General features: G+C 36.5%; 1 long non-coding RNA gene across 1 annotated transcript in view; it reads left to right on the forward strand.

Moving 5' to 3' along the window:
- Positions 1-10550: 10550 nt before the first annotated feature.
- LOC309505153 overlaps positions 10551-22894 on the forward strand; it is a 240044-nt gene continuing 227700 nt past the window's right edge. The window contains exons 1-2 of the long non-coding RNA XR_014208331.1: positions 10551-11578; positions 22054-22297. This is a non-coding gene — a long non-coding RNA (uncharacterized lncRNA). The remainder of the gene's footprint in view (positions 11579-22053; positions 22298-22894) is intronic.

Raw genomic sequence — 22894 nt, forward strand, 5'->3', positions numbered from 1 at the left:
ATCAGCTGTGATGTTTATACACTGTGCTGACTCATTTCATACACATATTTGTGTAAGGCCATGTCCAGCTGTGCTGCACACATTTGATCTAACAGAAATATTCAAAGAATATTCACGCTTTTAAAATGCATTATGCTGGCAGTTCTGCTAACTTGCTGGCTGGGAATCTGGTGTCCTCGGTCTGGGGGCATTGCAGTATGCCGGTTTATTGAGGATGCAAAAAAGTTTAAGCAAAGTTGTGGGTTCTAATCACGTTTTAGGGCTAGTATCAAAAAACTTAGCATAAAGCTGAAGGCCAAACTTAGACATACTAAAACGTTGTGCCTTTTTGAGACCTGCTTTGATATAAAGGCATATTGAAAAGTTGGTGTGAAAGGTACTGAATGGAAAATATTGAAGTTTGAAGGGAACTTTAGCATGAATCTAACATGTAAATTTGCATGCTTTTTGTTCTCCAGTTGAAGCCTCTTTCTTCTGCTTGTTTTAATTTCCCTTTGCTCTTGCCTCAATCCAGATAACCGGAGTGTAATTTTGTTTTAAAAATGTAATATTAGGCCTTTTTTTTTTGCACTGAATATGCTTTCATAAGTTAGAAAATTGGATGAATTAATTATTTAGTTCTGAATATCTTTCTCTCGCCTTCCTCCAAAGCTTTGTTTCTTCCCTTTAGACCTTTATTGAATTTTCTTTTCTTTTTTTTTCTTTTTTTCTTTTTTTGTCTTCCAGCAGGTTTCTTGCCGATGCTTCCTTATAGGTTTGGTCATGTCAGACCTTTCATACTTTATTTTCCAACTTTCAATTTTTTTCTTTAATTCCTCCATTCACACCTATTCTTTACAGCACAGCTTTAAGCTTTGTACACCCAATAAATTGTTCTTGTACTCATATCTACTTCATTTCCTATTATGAATTTTTAATTTGTGGTGCTGGTTAAGGCATCCCTGTTTCTATAACTTATGCAATTTAAACAAACCATTAAGTATTAAACATTAACTCGTCCTGAATTTGTGCTGCAGATATAATGATACCTCAAATATGCGGCTTACTGGGGAGGGGTGCGCTATTATTGTACCTTTCTATCAGACTTATAAAATGGGTGGAGAATGTAATAAATAGAAATTGAAGGTGGGACCAGAGTTATATCTAGAGACGAGAACATCATAGAGACTTTGGGGTGGACTTTTTGTACTTAGGCTGGTAGACAGCCACCAAGCAACCACCTAGCAACACTGTATACATATCCTGTTAAATTTAGGATAAAAAGGTAAAAAGCTACTACTAATGGGAAAATCTCATCACCGTTTTCCCTAAATAGATCCAGTAGACAGGTATGTCCACTGTCCCCAAGTTTGTTTGCCTTAGCCATTGAGCCTTTGGCGGAGGCAATCAGAAGGAACCCTGATATAAAGGGCTTTAAGGTTGGTCAGACAACCCATAAAATTAACTTAACTACAGGATTTTTTGGGCACCTATGGTACTGTCTCAGGATATAAGATAAAACTATGATAAAAGTGAAATAATTCCATTAACAACATTCGACTACTCTGCGTGTCAGGGTGCATCTGCGTTCAAATGGGCCTCAACTGGAATAAAATATCTTGGTATAGTTGTGGAAAGTGACTTAAAAAAATCTTTATAGATTGAATTATATTCCACTACTTAACAAAATTGAGGAAGATCTACACAGATGGGTTTGCCTTCCCATCACTTTGATCGGGAGGATTAATTGCATTAAAATGAACATTTTGCAGAGGTTGCAGTACCTCTTTCAAACACTGCCTATTCCATTACCCCAAACTTTTTTTTTTAACTCTTAATAAAAATGTAAAACAGTTCATTTGGAATAACAAGGTACCAAGAATATCTTTGGAGAAATTGACATGGGACTACAAGTCAGGGGGTCTTCAACTACCCAATTTAAAAAATATATATCTTTGCAGCCCAAATGCGATTTCTTTTGTCTCTGTTCGAGAATGACACAACTCAATCCTGGGTTCATATTGCATTTTATTCTTTGAAAGACAATTTCTGTTTACCAAAGTTTGTTTACAAATAAAACTGCAGAATTTTGTCAAAAAAGACTGATAACCCAATTTTGTTACATCTCATTAAACTTTGGTATGATGTACATAAAACCATTGGCAAGGAGATAGGATTGTAACCAAAATCACCTTTAAAGCAAAACAAACTTATCCCTATGACTGTAAACAATAAGATCCTGGAAGCCTGGCATCATCATGGGATTCATAAATTGGACGATTGTTATGAGAACGGACTTTTCATGACTTTTGAACCATTAAGAGGAAAATTATTTGTCTAACAATGCTTTCTTTTGTTACCTTCAACTGCGGTCCTTTCTGAGAAGTACTTTGAACAACACTATGGCTTTACCCAAACTTACTGAAATGGAAAAATGTATGCATGATAGTGGACCATATAAGCTTATCTCTAAAGTATACTCCTTGTTAACATCTGAATGTCCTAAACCGGCTCTGTATAGGTCTAAGGAAAGGTGGGAGTCAGACTTAAATCTCACAATTGAAGACCAACTTTGGTCAGAGTTGTGTCAAGACAGTTTATCTGCCACTATTAATGCACGGTACAGGCTTGTTCACTATAATTTCCTTAATCAGCTGTATTTCACTCCAGAGAAAATTCACAAGTCTAAACCTGATCTATCTGATGCGTGTTTCCGATGTGCTGCAGATGTGGGCTCTTTCCTACACCTGCATTGACTTTTGTGATGTATTGACTAAGATTACTAAAATTTCATTACCTGTTGACCCAGAATTTTGCTGATGGCGGATGGGGGGTTGTTTGTTTGTGTTAACACATTTCAAATAAAATGTTTGGAAATAGCCCTGGCAGTGGCCAGAAAGTTTATTCCTGTCACATGGAAGTCTGATTCCCCTCTATCCATAAATAAACGTTATTTAGAAATGAATAACTGTGTGCCTTTAGAAAAAAATAACATATAACCTTAGAAAGGGATACAACACCTTTATTAAAATTTGGCAGCCCTATCTAGATAATGTGGATAATGTGTTATTGGAATGTGACTGACCTCGAAACATTGTATACCTACTTTAAAATAATGGAGTATCCTTTTGGGGAGGGGGGATGGGGGGTTGTTTGTTTGTGTTTGTACTTGTTCTTGTAAACTGAAAACTGAAAATAAAGTATTCCAAAAAAAAAGAAAAGAAAAAAAAAAAAGGTAAAAAGCAGGCAGCTGTGGTTGCCAGAAATTCACAGCAAAAGTGATGTTAATGTCAAGCTACCTGAACTAACAAAATATGCCTTTTACCTTAAGATGTCCTGACATCCATCATGATTATACATACAGATGGTACAATAAAAATCCACATGATGAATCAGAGTTCATCCATAAAACATGGTCAATACTTGTGTATAGACGAGCACAAGGTCACACATATACAAAGACTAAAAATCGTCAGGGTAACACACATAACACTAAACGAATGCATTAAACATTACCATAGTAACTTACCTTCAAGTAATACTAAACAAATATATACATTTTGTACACTGCTGATATTTATGATGTGATTTGATGTGTTATGCAGGGACTTCTGGGAATGTCCTTTTACAGTTTTCCACCATAAATGATTTGATTCATAGTTTTTAGTTCCAAACAGTGCCGGTCCTCCCTATACTCAAAGTACGCAATTAAGTTGCGTAGGGCCCCCAAACCACCAGGGGGCCCCTTGCTCTCAAGAATGATTTAGGGCTGTGTTTTAGTTTCGTTTTTTGATTTTGGCTTCCAACGATTATGAAAACATAATGCTGCTTCCCGTTCCTTTCCTTTAAAGTTGTGCACCATACGTAACATCCAAATCAGTTGAATCATGTAACGTCACGTGTAAAAGCACATTGAGCTGCGAAAGAGATGCATTTCAACAGGCGGCTTCCTGCCCATGCGGTTTGAGATGGCAAGGAACACGGACAAGTAAATGCTATTTCTGGGCTTCGGGTGTGCATCTGAACAGACAAATACACGCATAAATATGTCAAAATGTCCATATTGGGGACAAAAAAAAAAAAAAAAAATTCTTAAATGCATTCAGTTATGTCTTCACTGTATCTATCAGCAGGAAAAGTAATCGAATGCTGTTCAAGGTATTAGGTCTGAACATTTGGTCTTAAAGTGACAGCAGTCTAAGGGTGTATTCACACCTGCCTTGTTTGGTTCGATTGAATCGAACTCTAGTTCGTTTCCACCCTTGGTGCGGACCTTTTGGGCAGGTGTGAATACAGCAATCGAACTCGGGTGCGGACCAAACAATCGAACCGAGACCCAGCTGAAGAGGTGGTCTCGGTACAGTTGCAAACGAACTCTGGTACGGTTCGTTTACGATGTGAACATGAACCAACCCAATTGCAAAAAGCACTGCGCCTTTACGTTCATTTAATTATTTGACTGCTCTTATGCTCTTATGAGGATACTTAACACAACGGACATTTTGGCATAATGGTTTGTGTTATTGTTCGTTCAAGTGCGAAAGAGAATTCCTATCCGGCGCGCTGTCTGGCCACACGATACTGTTGCGCGTCTTTCTGCGCGTCGTTTGTGCATCATTGGAATGGAATGAATGAATGAGTGTGTGCATCAGGACATTCACATACAGAGCGTTCTCTTTAGTCTAATCGCGCATAAATGCTTGACGGAACCGTCTTGCAGCACATTGTTGTCTTCTCAAAATCCGAATTACAACATCGTATTGAATGATGACATTGTATCATATGATACTCATTAGTTTCTTCATATTGCGTTTGTAGAGCATAACACAAAATCAGTAAAAGAACAAATATTGCAGTACGAAATATCTCCATGCTGAGCCTTTTTTTTGCACTTCCTGATTTCCCTACTTGAGAATCCTTGTCCAATGAATGGACGACCTTAGCACACGTGTGGTTTTGTTTACAAATTTTGGTTCACTTGCAAAAAGAGCAGTGTGAAAGCGAACCGTACAAAAAAAACAACAAAAAAAAAACATTTTATTTGGTCCGGACCAAAGCAAGTGAACTATCGGACTTTCCTGGTGTGAATACACCCTAATAAACCCGCTGCTCTCTCTGTAATTTATTGTTAATCAAACAACAAAAGATAACGTGAGAATCATTCACAGCTCTTCACTGAATAACATCAGTAATAAATGTATATTTAATTCATACATTGAAGACTATGCAATGTATTTTTTAATATATTTTTATTTTTTATTTTTTATTTGATTACTTTATTAAATTTCTGTATAGTAGGCTCTTAGGCTAATTTGTTCATTTCATTCATATCTTTTTTTTCTGTTGGATTTTTCTTATTATTAATGTGATGACTAAGGGCACACCGAATGAACATTTAATTTGAATGGTTCTAGTTTACTTTGTATATGAAATTTATATTTTGTTTGTTCTAGGGGATTAATGTTTTTTTTTTTTTTTTTTTTTTTTGCTTATTTACAAATTCCTGTGTAATTATTGTGTTTCTTTAAATGTTATTTACCCAAACACAATGTTGTCTATTGGGTGCTGTAAACCCAAAAGAGCAACAAAGCCAATATCATTTATTTCTAGAGTGCACACTATTGAGTAAATGAGACCACAACCAAGATATGGGTTTAACATTTTATTTAAAGGTATAGCGGAGGATGTTTTACTTCCTGGTGGGTAACCTATACTATTGGTCCTCCTAATTGTCAATCATTCTGGTGAATCAATCAAACTTTTCAAAAAGTGGAGAGGGTGGGTCTTATCTAAAATTTGGAAAGATCCTCTGCTATACCTTTAAGTTTGTTTAAATGTGTACATCTTACCCGTGGTTCCGCAGGGTCCATGACAGCAGCATTGAACAAAGGCTTGGAATTAAAAGGGCACGGCCTTTCCTGGTGTCCTTTATATATTCGGTTGGGAATTATGGGAATTCTTGGGACAATATGTTTTGGGGGGTTGTGTGTTCATTTGAATGTGTTTAAAAGATGTTTTGTGTGTGTATGTTTAAGTGTATTTTCATTATGGCTTTATGATAAATGTGATTTTTATTTTGTTTATTTGAGTTTGTGTATAGATGTATTTCCTCTTTTTTCTGCACAAAGTGTTGTTAATAAGTAAGTGTTGCAGTCAATAAAATTACACTTTGTTGACTCCATGAATGTCTCCTGAAAATTGTATGGAAGAACCCTTACAATTATTATTAGGCCATTTTTTACACTGTTGTTGTTGCTGCTCATTTTTGCGGTTTAATGAATGCACAGACAGGGACCCCCCAGACAAAATTTTGCTTACGGCCCCCACAAACCATAGTGACAAACCGGGAGAGAACTTAACCAATTAACAGACTGAAAACCAACCTAGAAACAGACATGAACAGAACAGATCAAAAACAAACTCTAAAGTGAACAAACAAACACGAACCATAACAATATGTCTCAAAATAAGTTTGTTCCACCATAACTCGTGCAACAATTCTCATTCAGTAAACATGCATTTCATTCATCACACTCTGACCTAAAAAAACACTAACAACAGGGAGCATTACATAAATGCTGAACTTTTATTTGTAAAGTTTTAATGTTTTTGTTTTTTTTCACATAAATATTCATTATATGATAAGAATAAGATTTTGTTTTTACTGACATAAAAAAGAAATGAGAAATGCAGCAATTAAGTTATATATATATATACACCAAATATAATCTTTACATATAGTAATAAAAAAAATTAAAAAAATAAAGTTGAAACAACAATAACCACAACATGTGAATATGAATGTGTGTCACTTTGAAAAAATAGGTGGAAGGATTGATGGAGGTATAGTACTGTGAGAATTCTAGTCCTCCCTCTCTGCCACTCCAAACTCAATGTTTCCTAACAAAATCATTCTGAAGCCAGTCCCCTGATTTACCAAAAATGCACTACTGTAATATAGACTAAAAATAGGACACCTGGGTTGGCTTTCAGCTGAAATTGCAATTAGTTGAGTTTGTAATAATTATTATTTAATTTCATTGTAAATATTCTGCTAAGATTTTATATTTCAATATAAATCCTGTAAAAATGCACAGAGTTTTCTATCATTCTGATTTGAATGTGTTTGTGTTAGCATTTCAGCAAAAATGTGCTGAAAATATGTTTTACAGATGGTGAATATGAATGACAAAAGTGCTCATGGATTGTGGGAAATGTGGTCATTGAATGCATTTTATGTGAAAGCAATGACAAATCATTCACAGTTTGGCCCGCATAGACTTCTGTTGTATGATCCGTAATAGTTTTTTTTTTTTTTTTACAGTCTTTATTCTGTAATTGTAAAAGTCTGTAAATGTCAAACTTTTTCTACATTGAATGCTTTGGTAGACGCTTGCAACATATGCTGGCTGTGAGTTCTGCATATAAAAGTGCTTCCTTTTTTTTAGTAGACATGTTATTAATTCAAAAAGGCACATTCAAAGAGTACATTTCACTACCAGGATTATATTGTCAGTTACCAATCAATTACCAGCAAACTTTGCTTTTAAACTTTCCAGTTACTTCATCATGGATGGATGGTGTTTTCATTGTGTTTGACAGAGCAGGCTGTTAGTTTGATGTGTGGGTAATGAATGGCTTAATGCAAAAATAATTAAAACTCATGTCTGCAAACTATTATTTGCGAAGTTGTCTGTTCTTTCCTTGTTTGATTAATCCCTCCACGAGATTTTAAAACTCTCAGTTTTCGTCAAGATATGTTTATATTCTACATCCCTTTTAATTAGAGATGCAACGATTGATATTTTCTTGGTCGATTCCGATTTTTTTGTAAGTGTGACCTGCCAAAACAGATTTTTGCCAATTACCATTTTCTTTCTAAGAACAATAATTGGCAGCATCTACAAACAAAAATATACTTTTCTTGAATGCAAAATTGAATTTTCATTTAAAAAAAAAAACTAAAATGTAACAAGGTATGTTGTTCAGGGAAGAAGGAGGCTGGAACCGGTGAGCGTTCAAAACTTTAATAATAAAACAAACACAAAACGAAAGTAAAAGCAGCAGCCCCTCACGGACAACTGCCGCACACACATAAACAAAACATAACATAAAGTCCAGACCTGGTCCTCTCTCACCCTTCACTGTCGTCGCTCCTCCTTTTACTGTATGCTTCCGTAGCTCCTCCGTGAGATACGAGGCCGGTGCGGTGCGTTCTCTCATGGCTCTCGGACCCGCCCTGCTTTCCACAACAAGTAAAAAAGTCAGTAAAAAAATAAGAACAAATTAACTAATTTCAAACAACAGCACAAGCAAATGCAATAGAATAAAGGGAGATATTAAATAAATATGGTTTAAAGTTTTTCATGTGGGTCTACCGCTATGGAGCTTATAATATGACAAAATTATTTGAATTTGAATTGTGTAAATTAGAATTATTTGCAAGTGTAATCTAACAAAATTGAATTTTAGGTGGTAGTTTAAATAGTTCTGAATTTGATTTTTTTTTAACGAATATTGAACATTTGAAATTTAACAAATTGAAATGTTATATGGCTGAATTTTATAGACATGTATTTTCAAACAGCTAGTTTTTTTGTTCTGAATTCTTATACTGCAAATATTCAGTTAAAAAAATACAGATTCAAGTTTTCAGGATGAAGAAATTCGGAACTTCAAATTCAGTTTTCTAAAATTCAAACTCAAAAATTCAGATCTTACAGAAAGTAGGTCACAGGTCATCCACAGGGAAGAGTAAAGGATCTCAGATAAGTCGAACAGAGCATTTTGGCTGCACTGCAGTAGTTTTCTGCCGCAAACGCGGTGGTGGTTCAAGAGAATCCGTGTATCTTTTGTTCAGTCGTTTTTTTATTTAATATTAAGAGTAGAAAAATGAGAAAACAGCTTGAGTATTAGATTTTCTGCCGCAAACGCGGCGTATCCTTTTGAGATGTAAATTATAATACATTTTAATTAAAATAAAACACATAAGTCCTACATCATAAAACTCAGAAGATTATGTATTTTAATATATTATATTATAATACAAATGAAAAGGCTTCATACTTCAGTCGAGTCCCAGAATACACGTATAGGCTAAATCAGCGTCTTCACAGCAAGGGAAATGTTTGGAATAACAAGTAGGACTGTGCGGCACAGCTTGCCCTTTATATTGTACAACATACCAATTAAATTAGTCAGAATAACTTTGTATATGTTTGGTTGACTGTGTTTCATTTTGATAATGAACAGTCTGTGATATGAAGCAACACCAGAACTGATACTATGTTGTGTGAGAGCGCGATGCGCGAGCGCCATCACTTGGATTTGTTCCACTGCTGGGAAATAACTTAATACTCTGTTATTTATAGTCATACAGATAATATGACATAATTCGAAACAGTAAAATGTATATTTTTATTTGTGTACAGTCAAAATGACTACAAAATATCATGCCATTGAAAAATAAATAAAAAAACATGATGCGCGCTCACCAAAAATGAACCAAAATACAGAGAATAGCCTTCTTGGCGCGCCTACTTTTGAAAGTCAACATTTAGATTATTTAACGTTAAATGCATTATATATGCCTGAGTCACTTTGGAATAAATCACAGCGTGTTTTATGATAAAACGTGACTTATACAGTCCGCAAAATAGGCTATAGGTTATAGCAAATTCAGACCAACTGCTGGTCTACACAGAGAGAAAGCCCTTTCTAGGCTCTTCTGTTGTACCGAGCCATTCGTTATAGTTGTTTGATGAGAAAATTAAATGTAGACTATAGTTGCAATACATGCGTTTTGTAAGCTCCGTGCAACTGCTGCAGCGGACTATTATTACTAGAATATTAGAAATCTAATACTCAAGCTGTTTTCTCATTTTTCTACTCTTAATATAAAAAAAATATATAAAAAAAACGACTGAACGAAAGTTACACGGATTCTCTTGAACCACCACCGCGTTTGCGGCAGATAACTACTGCAGTGCAGCCAAAATGCTCTGTTCGACTTATCTGAGAACCTTTCCTCTTCCCTGTGGATGACCTGTGACCTACTTTCTGTTTGAGTTAGAATTTTTGAGATTGAATTTTAGAAAACTGAATTTGAAGTTCTGAATTTCTTCATCTTGAAAACTTGAATCTGTATTTTTTTAAACTGAATATTTGCAGTATAAGAATTCAGAACAAAAAAACTAGCTGTTTGAAAATACATGTCTATAAAATTCAGCCATAAAACATTTCAATTTGTTAAATTTCAAATGTTCAATATTCGTTAAAAAAAAATCAAATTCAGAACTATTTAAACTACCACCTAAAATTCAATTTTGTTAGATTACACTTGCAAATAATTCAAATTTACACAATTCAAATTCAAATAATTTTGTCATATTATAAGCTCCATATATCGCAGAAATGAAAGTAACCAAATATAAAATAAAACTGGATAGAATTCATTGTAAATTTTAAATGCAGATTAATGCTTACAATTAAAGTTATTCAGTCGAGAGCAGTGAGTGATTTTCTCTTTGTCTTTTGTTCTTTAATTAACAAGGCAAGGCAAGGCAAGGCAAGGCAAGGCAAGGCAAGGCAAGTTTATTTATATAGCACATTTCATGCACAATGGCAATTCAAAGTGCTTTACATAGAAGAAATTAAAATAATAAAAAGAAATAAGAATAATTAAAACAGTTTAGAAAAATAAAATGAAATACAGTACAGTACAGTCGGACGAACAGCGGCACAGTGCTCATTCAGTAAATGCATAGCTAAACAGAAGTGTTTTGAGTCTGGATTTGAATGTGACCACTGTAGGAGCACATCTGATCTCTTCTGGAAGCTGGTTCCAGCTGCGGCTGGCATAACAGCTAGAAGCGGACTCACCATGCTTAGAGTGAACCCTTGGTATTTCTAGCTGATATGATCCTAATGATCTGAGTGATCTGTTGGGTTTATATTCAGTGAGCATATCTGCAATGTATTGAGGTCCTAGGCCATTGAATGATTTATATACCAGTAATAATACTTTGAAATCAATCCTACATCTAACTGGGAGCCAGTGTAAAGACCTGAGGACTGGTGTGATATGTTCATATTTTCTGGTTCTGCTCAGAATCCTGGCGGCAGCGTTCTGTATGAGCTGCAACTGTCTTATGGTCTTTTTGGGAAGGCCAGTGAGGAGTCCATTACAATAATCCACCCTGCTGGTGATGAAAGCATGCACAAGTTTCTCTAAGTCTTGTCTGGAAACAAAGCATCTAATTCTTGCAATATTTTTTAGATGATAGTATGCTGATTTAGTTATTGCTTTGACATGACTACTGAAACTAAGGTCTGACTCTAGTGTCACACCAAGATTCCTGACTTGATTTTTAGTTGTTTGACCCCTAGAGTGAAGGTATGCGTTCACCTTGAGAACTTCATCTTTGTTTCCAAATGCAATGACTTCAGTTTTATCTTTGTTTAACTGAAGAAAGTTTTGGCACATCCAACTGTTGACTTCATCAATGCATTGGCACAGGGAGTCAATTGGGCTGTAATCGTTAGGCGATAGGGCTAAGTACAGCTGTGTGTCGTCTGCATAGCTGTGGTAAGCGATTTGGTTCTTTCTCATTATTTGGCTCATTGGGAGCATATACAGGTTGAACAGGAGTGGCGCAAGAATTGAGCCTTGAGGGACTCCGCATGTCATGGATGTCCACTCAGACTTATGGTCTCCTATACTCACATAATAACCTCTCTCATCTAAATATGACCTGAACCATTTTAGGACTATCCCAGAAAATCCCACCCAGTTTTCCAGCCTGTCAAGAAGTATGTTATGATCGACAGTGTCAAATGCAGCACTGAGGTCGAGTAGTACCAGCACTGATAATTTGCCTGAATCAGTATTTAAGCGAATATCGTTTATTATCTTTATGAGCGCTGTCTCTGTGCTGTGATGCGGTCAGAAACCAGATTGAAAATTGTCAAAGTATCCATTCGAGCTTAAGAATTTGTTCAGCTGATTGAAGATAACTTTTTCAATGATCTTGCAGTAGGTTTATTAGGCTACTGTCACTTTAAAATCGTATGGACTGATCCAATATACTGTTACAGAGCATACATTTTCTTTCTCAACTGTCTATGTTCCAAAGCTGTCAGTGTTTAACTGAATGCTCGCCAAGAAGGGCATTTTGACATCATTTGTGTTTATTTGACTGTTCAAGCATAGTAAGCCAAATATTTTGGTACTTGCGACTCACAAGCTGTTTGGGAGTTGGCTTTATGTGAGCGCCGCTTACATAGATCAGTGGTGCACGTGCTTTTGGTGTGAGCGCGAAACCTGTGGAAATTAGTCAAATTATCAACAGTCCTCATAGATTTATAGAACGCAACTCATTTTAGGCCTCTCCAGAATGTTTATCCAGTAACGACTTGTTTTTTCCCATTACCAGCAAATGTTAATAGTTTGAAAAGCCTCTTTTTTTCACACAGAGATTCCGGAAAATACACGGATAATGTGTCCCTGGATTCGTCCCGGGATCGTTTGATTTTCCGGAATCTGTGAGTGCGTTCACACAAATCCCGTAAAGATCCAGTAACGTGACGTGTAACGTACGCATCGAAAACATGTTGTGGTACAACAGCGGAAGTGTTTGCATTGCTTTGAAAAACATGGCAGCTGATCAGGCATTATATTTGGCATTAACTTTGTTGTTTATGTACAACAACGTGGTCAAATCACAACTTTTTTTCGATTATGACTTCTTTTCAACGTGTTAATTCGATAAGCCGTCATTAAGTTGTGCGTCAAGTTATCACTACGACACCCCTTACGGCATTGGTCCTGGCTTTTGTTCACACAGGGCACGTTGTGGGACTGATCCCGGCATCGATCCCGGCATCAATCCCGGGACATGTTTGCGTTCACACAGATGGAACTCTAGAAATTTTACGGCAATTTCCTGGGATCAACACGCTGTGTGAAAGGGCCTTAAAGGTTTGTTTTACCCTCGTGAAGCAAAGGCAAAGTTGACGGCATGACAAATGAAGGGTTGATGGCACAACAGGATGTACCAGTGGTGGCAACAGTAACCCTGCTATTTACATTACTGGCCAGTGGCAATCAGAGCACTGATGCCTCTAATGACAGCAGAACAGCAGGAACTTCCCATGACTTTTGCCCCTCAAATCTATACTTCACATCCAATGAAAGGATTTCAGCTAAAAGAGATGACCCAGCCATGAACCCAACACATTAAGAGATTACTTATTTTCCCCTCAACTGCATTGTAAGTTAATTGAAGGACATTTTTAGTTACAAGTGTTAAAATAGAGTAACGAAAAAAAAAAAAAAAAAAAAATTATACGCACAGGGATATACATCTATAAAAAAAATTATGATATAGATTGTTTGGTGGCCAAATGCTGTATGGTTTGAATTTCTTTCTGCAGTCATATGCTTGTGCTATAGTCGGTATGATAACCATAAACTATATAACTATAACTCACATTTAGTACATTACTATAATCTTTTATCAACTATTATATTCATATTATACTGTTTATTTCCATATGACAATCACAATAAAAAACTGAATGATTTGTATAGCTAAGTAATGAACTGTGAACTTTGGAGAATGTCCTGAGGTAAATGCAACATTACATTACGTGTTGTTCACAAGCTGTTTATTATTATCTTTCCGTGATTGAAACACTGATTTAGCGAATAAATGAGAGATATGATACATTTCAATAAGTTGTACTGTATTTTTAAACATACCTCCTGATGTCTCATGCTTCACGCTGCTGCTTGACTGTCACACCATGTTTAAAAATGTCAACACGGCATTTATTGTTTGAATTTTGTGATAAAATTATTAGATTATCATAAGTAACAAAGCACAGAGGTCTTTGCAGTTATTGGATGGGAGGTGCACTACTAGTGTTTGGTGAATGGAATTCCCTGCCTGGAATTATGTGAAATATTTATCACAGAATATGAGTTATATTTATCACAGTCTATACCCATTCAGAATAATAACCAGAATTGCTCACCAAGGCTACATTTAATTGATCAAAAACATTGTATAAACAAGAATACTGTGAAATATTATTTCAATTTAAAATAAATTTTCTGTTTAAATATATATATACTGTATATATATATATATATATATATATATATATATATATATATATATATATATATATATCATATATTATTTTTTCCCTCTCTGTTTTTAAATAAGCCAGACACAAACTGAACTTGAAAACCACATGACATTGTTCTATTTTCAGCTTGGACATCAAATAAGGCAGACACAACATTTGCATTCTATTGATTGATGACTGGCAACCCAAAAATAATGGCAACCTTTAGTGAAACATTTGATATGAGAGATCTGTCAGTTGCCACAGACAGAGGAAAAGGTCAGAGTGAGGGTACAAAGATAAGTGTTCAAAGTTCTTTCTGCTCTGTGAGTGAAATTTGCTTGGATTTGTATATTGAGTTGGGTGGCATTACACTTAAAAATGACAATAACCAAGATCATGATAACCGTCTTAAATAGGTCAAGCATATATTTATTGATTGCATCTTTTATTCCCATCAATTAATTAATTGTTTAATGCATGTTAACATATTTTAAAGGCAAAACAATGAAATTTCCAAAAGACATTGTGATGCATCCTGAATGCAGATCTTTCAGATCCCATGCTGATTTTTTTCTTCTTCTTCTTTTCGGCTTAGGCAACATGACGAAACCCTGAGTAAACTTAAGTTCACAGTAAAAAAAATTAATAAATGAAAATCGTATAAATACCCAGCAGTTTATGAAGCTGAAGTTGTCCCTGAGAACAGTCCGCTCTATAGACACATGCCTGGAGATCTTTTCATGTGCTGAACTATTGCTACCCTCAACTATTTCTCCTAATGAGTGTTCGACAGCCAAAGATGAGCCGATAAGTGCATTCAAATGAATGTGACCCACATTCTGCTGGAAAACCACTAAGGACTCAAAAGGCAATCATTTATAACACTGTTTTATTATTTATAATTAGCTGTTACTGGTGAGGAAGTTCATAAGCGGATACTGCTCTATGAAACTAGTCCAAAACCAAAATGATCATTATCATCACTGGTCCTATTCACTTCTACTTTCTTAAAGCTGAAGTGTGTGTAATATTCAGTGCTGAAACACTTATCCTTGCTTAATATCAACAGTGACAGATCAGTGATATTACAATGAATGGGATAATTGGGAAAGCCCAATATGGCAGCTTTAGAAAATCAAGTAACCTTTGCTTTCCCAACAAAATCACTGCCTGGTGTAAGGGTGGTTTGCCTACAGTGGTTCAGTATAGAGAGAAAGAGACAGAGAAAAGATTTGGCAAATAAAGAGTGCACCAGGAAAGGGACACAGATGAAAAAAAAGAGAGAGCAGAGAAAAGAAGAGCCAGGAGCAGCAGTTCAATCTTTTTTTATCCTGTGTGACTGGAAGTCAAAGTGAGACATTCAAACTGAGGATGGCAACTTCCCCACCATACTAAATGTGTGACAATTCATAGACCCCCGAAGTACACACATCTCGGCCTACAGGCCTTAATCACTATCAACACCTTTTGTATTTAGGAATTCCAACTGGCCATTGTGGTATGAAAAAAAGGGGTTTGAAACAGTAAAGCAAACGTCTTTGTTCCTTTTCAAATATCTTTGATTATTTTCAACCCTACACTGGTATTTATGTGAAACATGTGAAGATATCACATTTGTTCTACATTACACATGTGAATTGGCTGGAACAACCTGAAATTGTCAGGTGGTTGCTTGTCAATGGTGGAGCCGAGGGGTTGGAAGGGCTGAGGTGGAGTCCGGGGCTTGGAAGCTTGAGGTTGAGTTGGAGCTATGTCATTCAGTGATTACTTTGACGACTTGGAAATGGATGGGACCAGCGAGCACTTCCTCATCGGGCTCGAGTCTCGCGGAGGAGCTCCGGGAGGATAAAAGGAGACGACCAGACATGGACTTCATGTTGTTGTTTTGTCTTAGTTTAAGTGGCAGTCGTCTGTGAGGAGCTGCTGCTTTACTTTCATTTCGTTGTTTGTTTATTTTATAATTAAAGTGTATTGAACATTCGCCGGTTCCCGCCTCCTTCTTCCCTGAGCCTTTAACTTCATTCTTGTTCATACGTTAAAAATGTTACTTTCTGCATATAATTTATTGAGAATAGCTTTTACTTATTTATTCATTTGACAATGTTCAAAGATTTCAATTCAATTCAATTCAAATTTATTTGTATACACTGTAAAAAATGTGGCTGCGATTAGTTATAACAACTTAAAATTTGTTGAGATAACTTAAATATCCAACTTAACTAAAGTTAACTAAACTTAATATTTTAAGTCAAGCATGAACACATACTGTACTTTTTAAAGTTGAAACAATGTTGGATTTTAAGTTGTGATAAATAAACAGCAATTATTTTTACAGTGTAGCGCTTTTCACAATACATATTGTTTCAAAGCAGCTTTACAGAAAGTGCATTTCAGAAATGTACATAACAAATACTGTTAGTTAATCATGTATTAATTTAGGGCATAACATATCGCCGGCGTCGAGTCGTCTCTTCACAAGCGTCGAGTCGTCTCTTTACAGGCGTGGAGTCGTCTCCTCACGGGCGTGGAGTCGTCTCCTCACGGGCGTGGAGTCGTCTCCTCACGGGCGCCGAGTCGTCTCTTCACGGGCGTCGAGTCGTCTCTTCACGGGCGTCGAGTCGTCTCTTCACGGGCGTCGAGTCGTATCTTCACGGGCGTCGAGTCGTCTCTTCACAGGTTTCGAGTCGTCTCTGCACGGGTGTTGGGGCATCTGAAGTTTCCATGAGAGGCTGGATACAAACTGGAGCTGACTAGCGTCCCGAGATAACAACAGAAAAGCAGATGGGAAATAATTAGCATAGCTGCTGTTTATAATATTAATGCATTCGATCTGATTCAACTGTATTATAAAAGGTACAGTAAGTATTATGTGAATGCTTGGCTAAAGAGATGCGTCTTTAATCTCGTTTTAAACTGAGACAGCGAGTCTGAGCCTCGAACAATATCAGGAAGGCCATTCCAGAGTTTAGGAGCTAAATGTGAAAACGCTCTCCCTCCTTTAGTGGACTTCGATATCCTAGGAATGACCAGAAGCCTCAAATTTAGTGATCTTAAAGAGCGCGATGGATTGTAAGGCGATAGAAGTTCCGTTAAATACCCAGGAGCTAAACCATTTAGGGCTTTATAGGTCAATAGTAATACTTTGTAATTGATACGGAACTTAATAGGTAACCAGGTGTAGAGATGATAGAATTGGTGTTATATGATCATATTTTCGTGACCTAGTAAGAACTCTAGCAGCTGCATTTTGGACTAACTGTAGCTTGTTTATTGAGGATGCAGGACAACCAGCTAATAAAGCATTACAGTAATCTAGTCTCGAGGTCATGAATGCATGAACTAACTTTTCTGCATCAGAGACAGATAGCATGTTACGTAGCTTAGCAATGTTTCTAAGGTGGAAAAAGGCTGTTCTTGTAACATATGAAATATGATTTTCGAAAGACAAGTTGCGGTCTAGTATAACACCCAGGTCTTTTACTGTAGTGGATAAAGTAACAGGACATCCTTCTACATTAAAGTTGTATTGTAAGAGGTTTTGTGGGCAGTTTTTTGGACCCATAACTTATACCTCCGTTTTATCTGAATTTAATAGCAGAAAATTACACGTCATCCAGTATTTTATATCTTTAACACACTCTGTCAATTTAGATAATTTATTGTTTTCATCTGGTTGTGATGAAATATATAATTGAGTGTCATCAGCAAAACAGTGGAAATTAATTCCATGTTTTCTTATAATATTACCAAGTGGCAGCATATATATTGAGAATAGCAGAGGGCCTAACACAGATCCTTGCGGCACTCCATAGTTTACTGACGTTATCTTCGATTTTTCCCCATTTAAACAGACAAAATGGTAGCGGTCTGATAAGTACGATCTAAACCAGCTTAATGCCTGTCCATGAACAGCAGTGTAGTTTTGTAGTCGATCTACGAGTATTTTGTGATCTATAGTGTCGAACGCAGCGCTAAAGATCGAGTAAAACTAGTATTGAGATACAGCCTTGGTCAGAAGCTAGTAGTAAATCATTTGTAATTTTAACGAGCACAGTTTCTGTGCTATGATGCGGCCTGAATCCTGACTGAAATGTTTCATAGATATAATTTTCTTGCAAGAAAGTATGGAAGCTTGTTTCCGCCACTGAATAATAAATAAAGTCCGTCTTTTTTTCCCTTAGAATTGCGAGAATTCTCAGAATTGCGAGATATAAAGTCAGAATTGCGTGAAATAAAGTCACAATTGCGTGTTATAAAGTCAGAATTGCGAGATATAAACTCGCAATTGTGAGATAAAAAGTCAGAATTCTGACTTTTTTTCTCGCAATTGCAACTTTATATCACGCAATTCTGACTTTATAACACGCAATTGCGACTTTATATCTCGCAATTCTGACATCTTTTCTCAGAATTGTGAGATATAAACTCACAATTGTGAGATATAAAGTCCAATTCTAAGGGAAAAAAAGTTTGGTTTTTTTCTTCTATGGTTTTATCGGTGTGTTTTTTTTTACCACAGAATAGTTTATATCTCACAATTCTGACTTTATAACACGCAATTGCGACTTTATATCGTGCAATTCTGACTTTATATCTCACAATTGTGAGAAAAAAAGTCAGAATTGTGAGATAAAAAGTCGCAATTATTATTATTTATTTATTATTCAGTGGCGGAAACAAGCTTCCATAAGAAAGAGCACAATTGAGCGGACACAACTTTTTCTAGTATTTTAGACATAAATGGAAGATTTGAAATGGGTCTGTAATTTGCTAGGTTATTATGATCTAATTGTGGTTACTTAATGATAGGTTTTATAACTGCCAACTTGAATATTCTTGGAACATGACCTAAAGATAAAGACGAGTTAATAATATTGAGAAGAGGCTCTTTCACTACAGGTAACACTTCTTTCAGTAGTTTAGTGGGTATTGGATCTAATAAACATGTTGTTGGTTTAGATGCAATGATAAGTTTATTTAGCTCTTCCTGTCCTATAGTTGTAAAGCGGTGTAGTTGTTCTTGAGGGGCGATAATTGAGGCTGAATCATAAGACACCATTAAAGATTGTACATTTACAATTGTGTTTCTGATGCTTGCTATTTTCTCAGTGAAGAAATTCATAAAATCATTACTACTACACTGTAACGGTATATTTTGCTCAGGTGATGTCTGTTTATTTGTTAGTCTAGCCACGGTGTTAAATACAAACCTTGGATTATTTTGGTTATTTTCTATTAGTTTGTGGAGATGCTCAGCCCTGGCTGCTTTTAGGGCCTTTTTATAATGTGACATACTGTCTTTCCACGTGATTCTAAAGACCTCTAAATTAATTTGTTTCCATTTACGCTCTAAATTACGAGTTTCTCTCTTGATAACATGCGTAGCACTGTTGTACCATGGTGCTTTAGTTTTCTCTCTAACCTTTTTTAGTCTAATTGGTGCAACAATGTAGCCTGGTTAAAACCAGACCATTCTCAGTAGTAACTGAGTTATGGTCTGGCAAAGCTCCATAGACAAATCATTTCCAAAGGGGCGTCACCAACGGACGTCGCTCAAATGTCTAGTCAAGAGCGATCGTCATCGTGTAAAGCTGTGTCCCAATTCGCCTAAGTTTCACTACGCCATAAAAGTATGTACTCTTTTTGTGAAGAAAAAGCGCATGTGGCGGAAGACAAAGCTTGTAGTCCATTATAACATCTACAAAGACAGCCTTCATGCTTTCAATATGGAACTAGGCAAAGCTAGACAGACTTTCTTCTCAAATATTATAAACTGCAATTTAAACAACACACGCACTCTTTTTGCTACTGTAGAGAGACTGACAAACCCCCCAAGCCAGATTCCCAGTGAAATGCTCTCAAACAGCAAGTGCAGTGAGTTTGCTTCCTTCTTCTCTGACAAAATCAATAATATCAGAAAGGTGATCAGCACATCATTGAGTTGCGCTGGGGTCAGACAGATCAGACCACCTGAAAAAGTAGTAACTTTGTCTGATTTCAATAAAATTGATGGCAAAATTTTGGTAGAAACCGCACAGCACCTTAAAACATCAACATGCGCTCTTGACACACTTCCCACATCTTTTTTTAAAAGTGTGCTAAACAGTTTAGAAGCAGATCTTCTAGAAGTGGTAAATGCCTCACTTCTCTCTGGGAGTTTTCCAAACTCCCTGAAAACTGCAGTTGTCAAGCCCCTCCTGAAAAAGAACAATCTGGATAAGACCATATTAAGCAACTATAGACCGATCTCAAATCTTCCTTTCATAGGCAAGATCATAGAAAAAGTTGTCTTCAATCAGCTGAACAAATTCTTAAGCTCGAATGGATACTTTGACAATTTTCAATCTGGTTTCCGACCGCATCACAGCACAGAGACAGCGCTCATAAAGATAATAAACGATATTCGCTTAAATACTGATTCAGGCAAATTATCAGTGCTGGTACTACTCGACCTCAGTGCTGCATTTGACACTGTCGATCATAACATACTTCTTGACAGGCTGGAAAACTGGGTGGGGCTTTCTGGGATAGTCCTAAAATGGTTCAGGTCATACTTAGATGAGAGAGGTTATTATGTGAGTATAGGAGACCATAAGTCTGAGTGGACATCCATGACATGCGGAGTCCCTCAAGGCTCAATTCTTGCGCCACTCCTGTTCAACCTGTATATGCTCCCAATGAGCCAAATAATGAGAAAGAACCAAATTGCTTACCACAGCTATGCAGACGACACACAGCTGTACTTAGCCCTATCGCCTAACGATTACAGCCCAATTGACTCCCTGTGCCAATGCATTGATGAAGTCAACAGTTGGATGTGCCAAAACTTTCTTCAGTTAAACAAAGATAAAACTGAAGTCATTGCATTTGGAAACAAAGATGAAGTTCTCAAGGTGAACGCATACCTTCACTCCAGGGGTCAAACAACTAAAAATCAAGTCAGGAATCTTGGTGTGACACTAGAGTCAGACCTTAGTTTCAGTAGTCATGTCAAAGAAAAATGAAACAAAAGCACGCACATCAGTCTCAAAAGGGTGCTCGACTAAGAAACCAACAAGTAGAAAATATAAAGTCGGCAACACCTAAGCTCCAAAATTATCAAAAATATTTATTTTCAAGACAGCTATCGCATAGCGTATGTTACGTTTCGAGCACGCAGGCTCTTCATCAGACCATGTCAAAGCAATAACTAAATCAGCATACTATCATCTAAAAAATATTGCAAGAATTAGATGCTTTGTTTCCAGACAAGATTTAGAGAAACTTGTGCATGCTTTCATCACCAGCAGGGTGGATTATTGTAATGGACTCCTCACTGGCCTTTCCAAAAAGACCATAAGACAGTTGCAGCTCATACAGAACGCTGCCGCTAGGATTCTGAGCAGAACCAGAAAATATGAACATATCACACCAGTCCTCAGGTCTCTACACTGGCTCCCAGTTAGATTTAGGATTGATTTTAAAGTATTATTACTGGTATATAAATCATTCAATGGCCTAGGACCTCAATACATTGCAGATATGCTCACTGAATATAAACCCAACAGATCACTCAGATCATTAGGATCATATCAGCTAGAAATACCAAGGGTTCACTCTAAGCATGGTGAGTCCGCTTTTAGCTATTATGCCAGCCGCAGCTGGAACCAGCTTCCAGAAGAGATCAGATGTGCTCCTACAGTGGTCACATTCAAATCCAGACTCAAAACACTTCTGTTTAGCTATGCATTTACTGAATGAGCACTGTGCCGCTGTTCGTCCGACTGTACTGTACTGTATTTCATTTTATTTTTCTAAACTGTTTTAATTATTCTTATTTCTTTTTATTATTTTAATTTCTTCTATGTAAAGCACTTTGAATTGCCATTGTGTATGAAATGTGCTATATAAATAAACTTGCCTTGCCAAACTTGCCTTGAATGTGTAGCAAAAAAGTAGGCAAGCTTTGGGACATACTACTTCGTCATCTTTATCGGACGGATCTGTCGCGTGCATCCTGACACTTAAACTGCCCTGTCAATCATCTTGTCACAGTTAAAATCCTCTATTAAATCTCATTTAATTTCCTACCGTTTCGGAGAGAAATGTAGCAGCACGTTCATCTGCCAGTGGGTCTTTCATGGAGACTGTCCTCATGTGTTTGCAATTTGAATATAATAATGCATTTAAAAGTTGAATGGACGTCGCTCAAATGCCTCTGGGCGCAATTGGATAGACCTAAAACCAATCAGAGCGATCGTCATTGTGTAAAGCCTGCCTCAACGTTTCTGATTGGTGCCGCGATTTCTAGGCCATGGAAATGGGCTTGAATGAGCTCTTTGCCAGACTACTTCTCGAGGAAATCTGAATTTGCCGGAAGTTGTCTGGGTGTTCCCAGGCTAGCAACAATGTCTAATGTACTAGAGAAAATGGTGCTCATGGTGCTAGTCATTTCCTCTAGTTCATCTGTTTGTTTGGGTTCACTGAGCAGCTGAGATATATCAGATAAGCTATTTGAGATTTAAACACTCAAATGTCATAAGCAGTGTAAAATAGAATTTCGACCCTGAGAATAATTAATTCTCAACTCAGAAGAACATTTGATGAATGTTTTTTTTTAAATTTTTTTTTTTATATACACTTTTATGAAGCAACATAAAATACTGGAGTGAACTATTTACCCTTTGCTTAAAAAAAATACATTGGTTGTACTTGATGCAAGTTAAACAGACACAACTTTCAATTCCATACTGACTTAATTTAAGCAGTTTATATTCTTCAGTTTGAGGTTTAGGCGTTG

Source organism: Leuciscus leuciscus (assembly GCF_965113295.1).
Source record: "Leuciscus leuciscus genome assembly, chromosome: 8".
Classification (NCBI taxonomy): domain Eukaryota; kingdom Metazoa; phylum Chordata; class Actinopteri; order Cypriniformes; family Leuciscidae; genus Leuciscus; species Leuciscus leuciscus.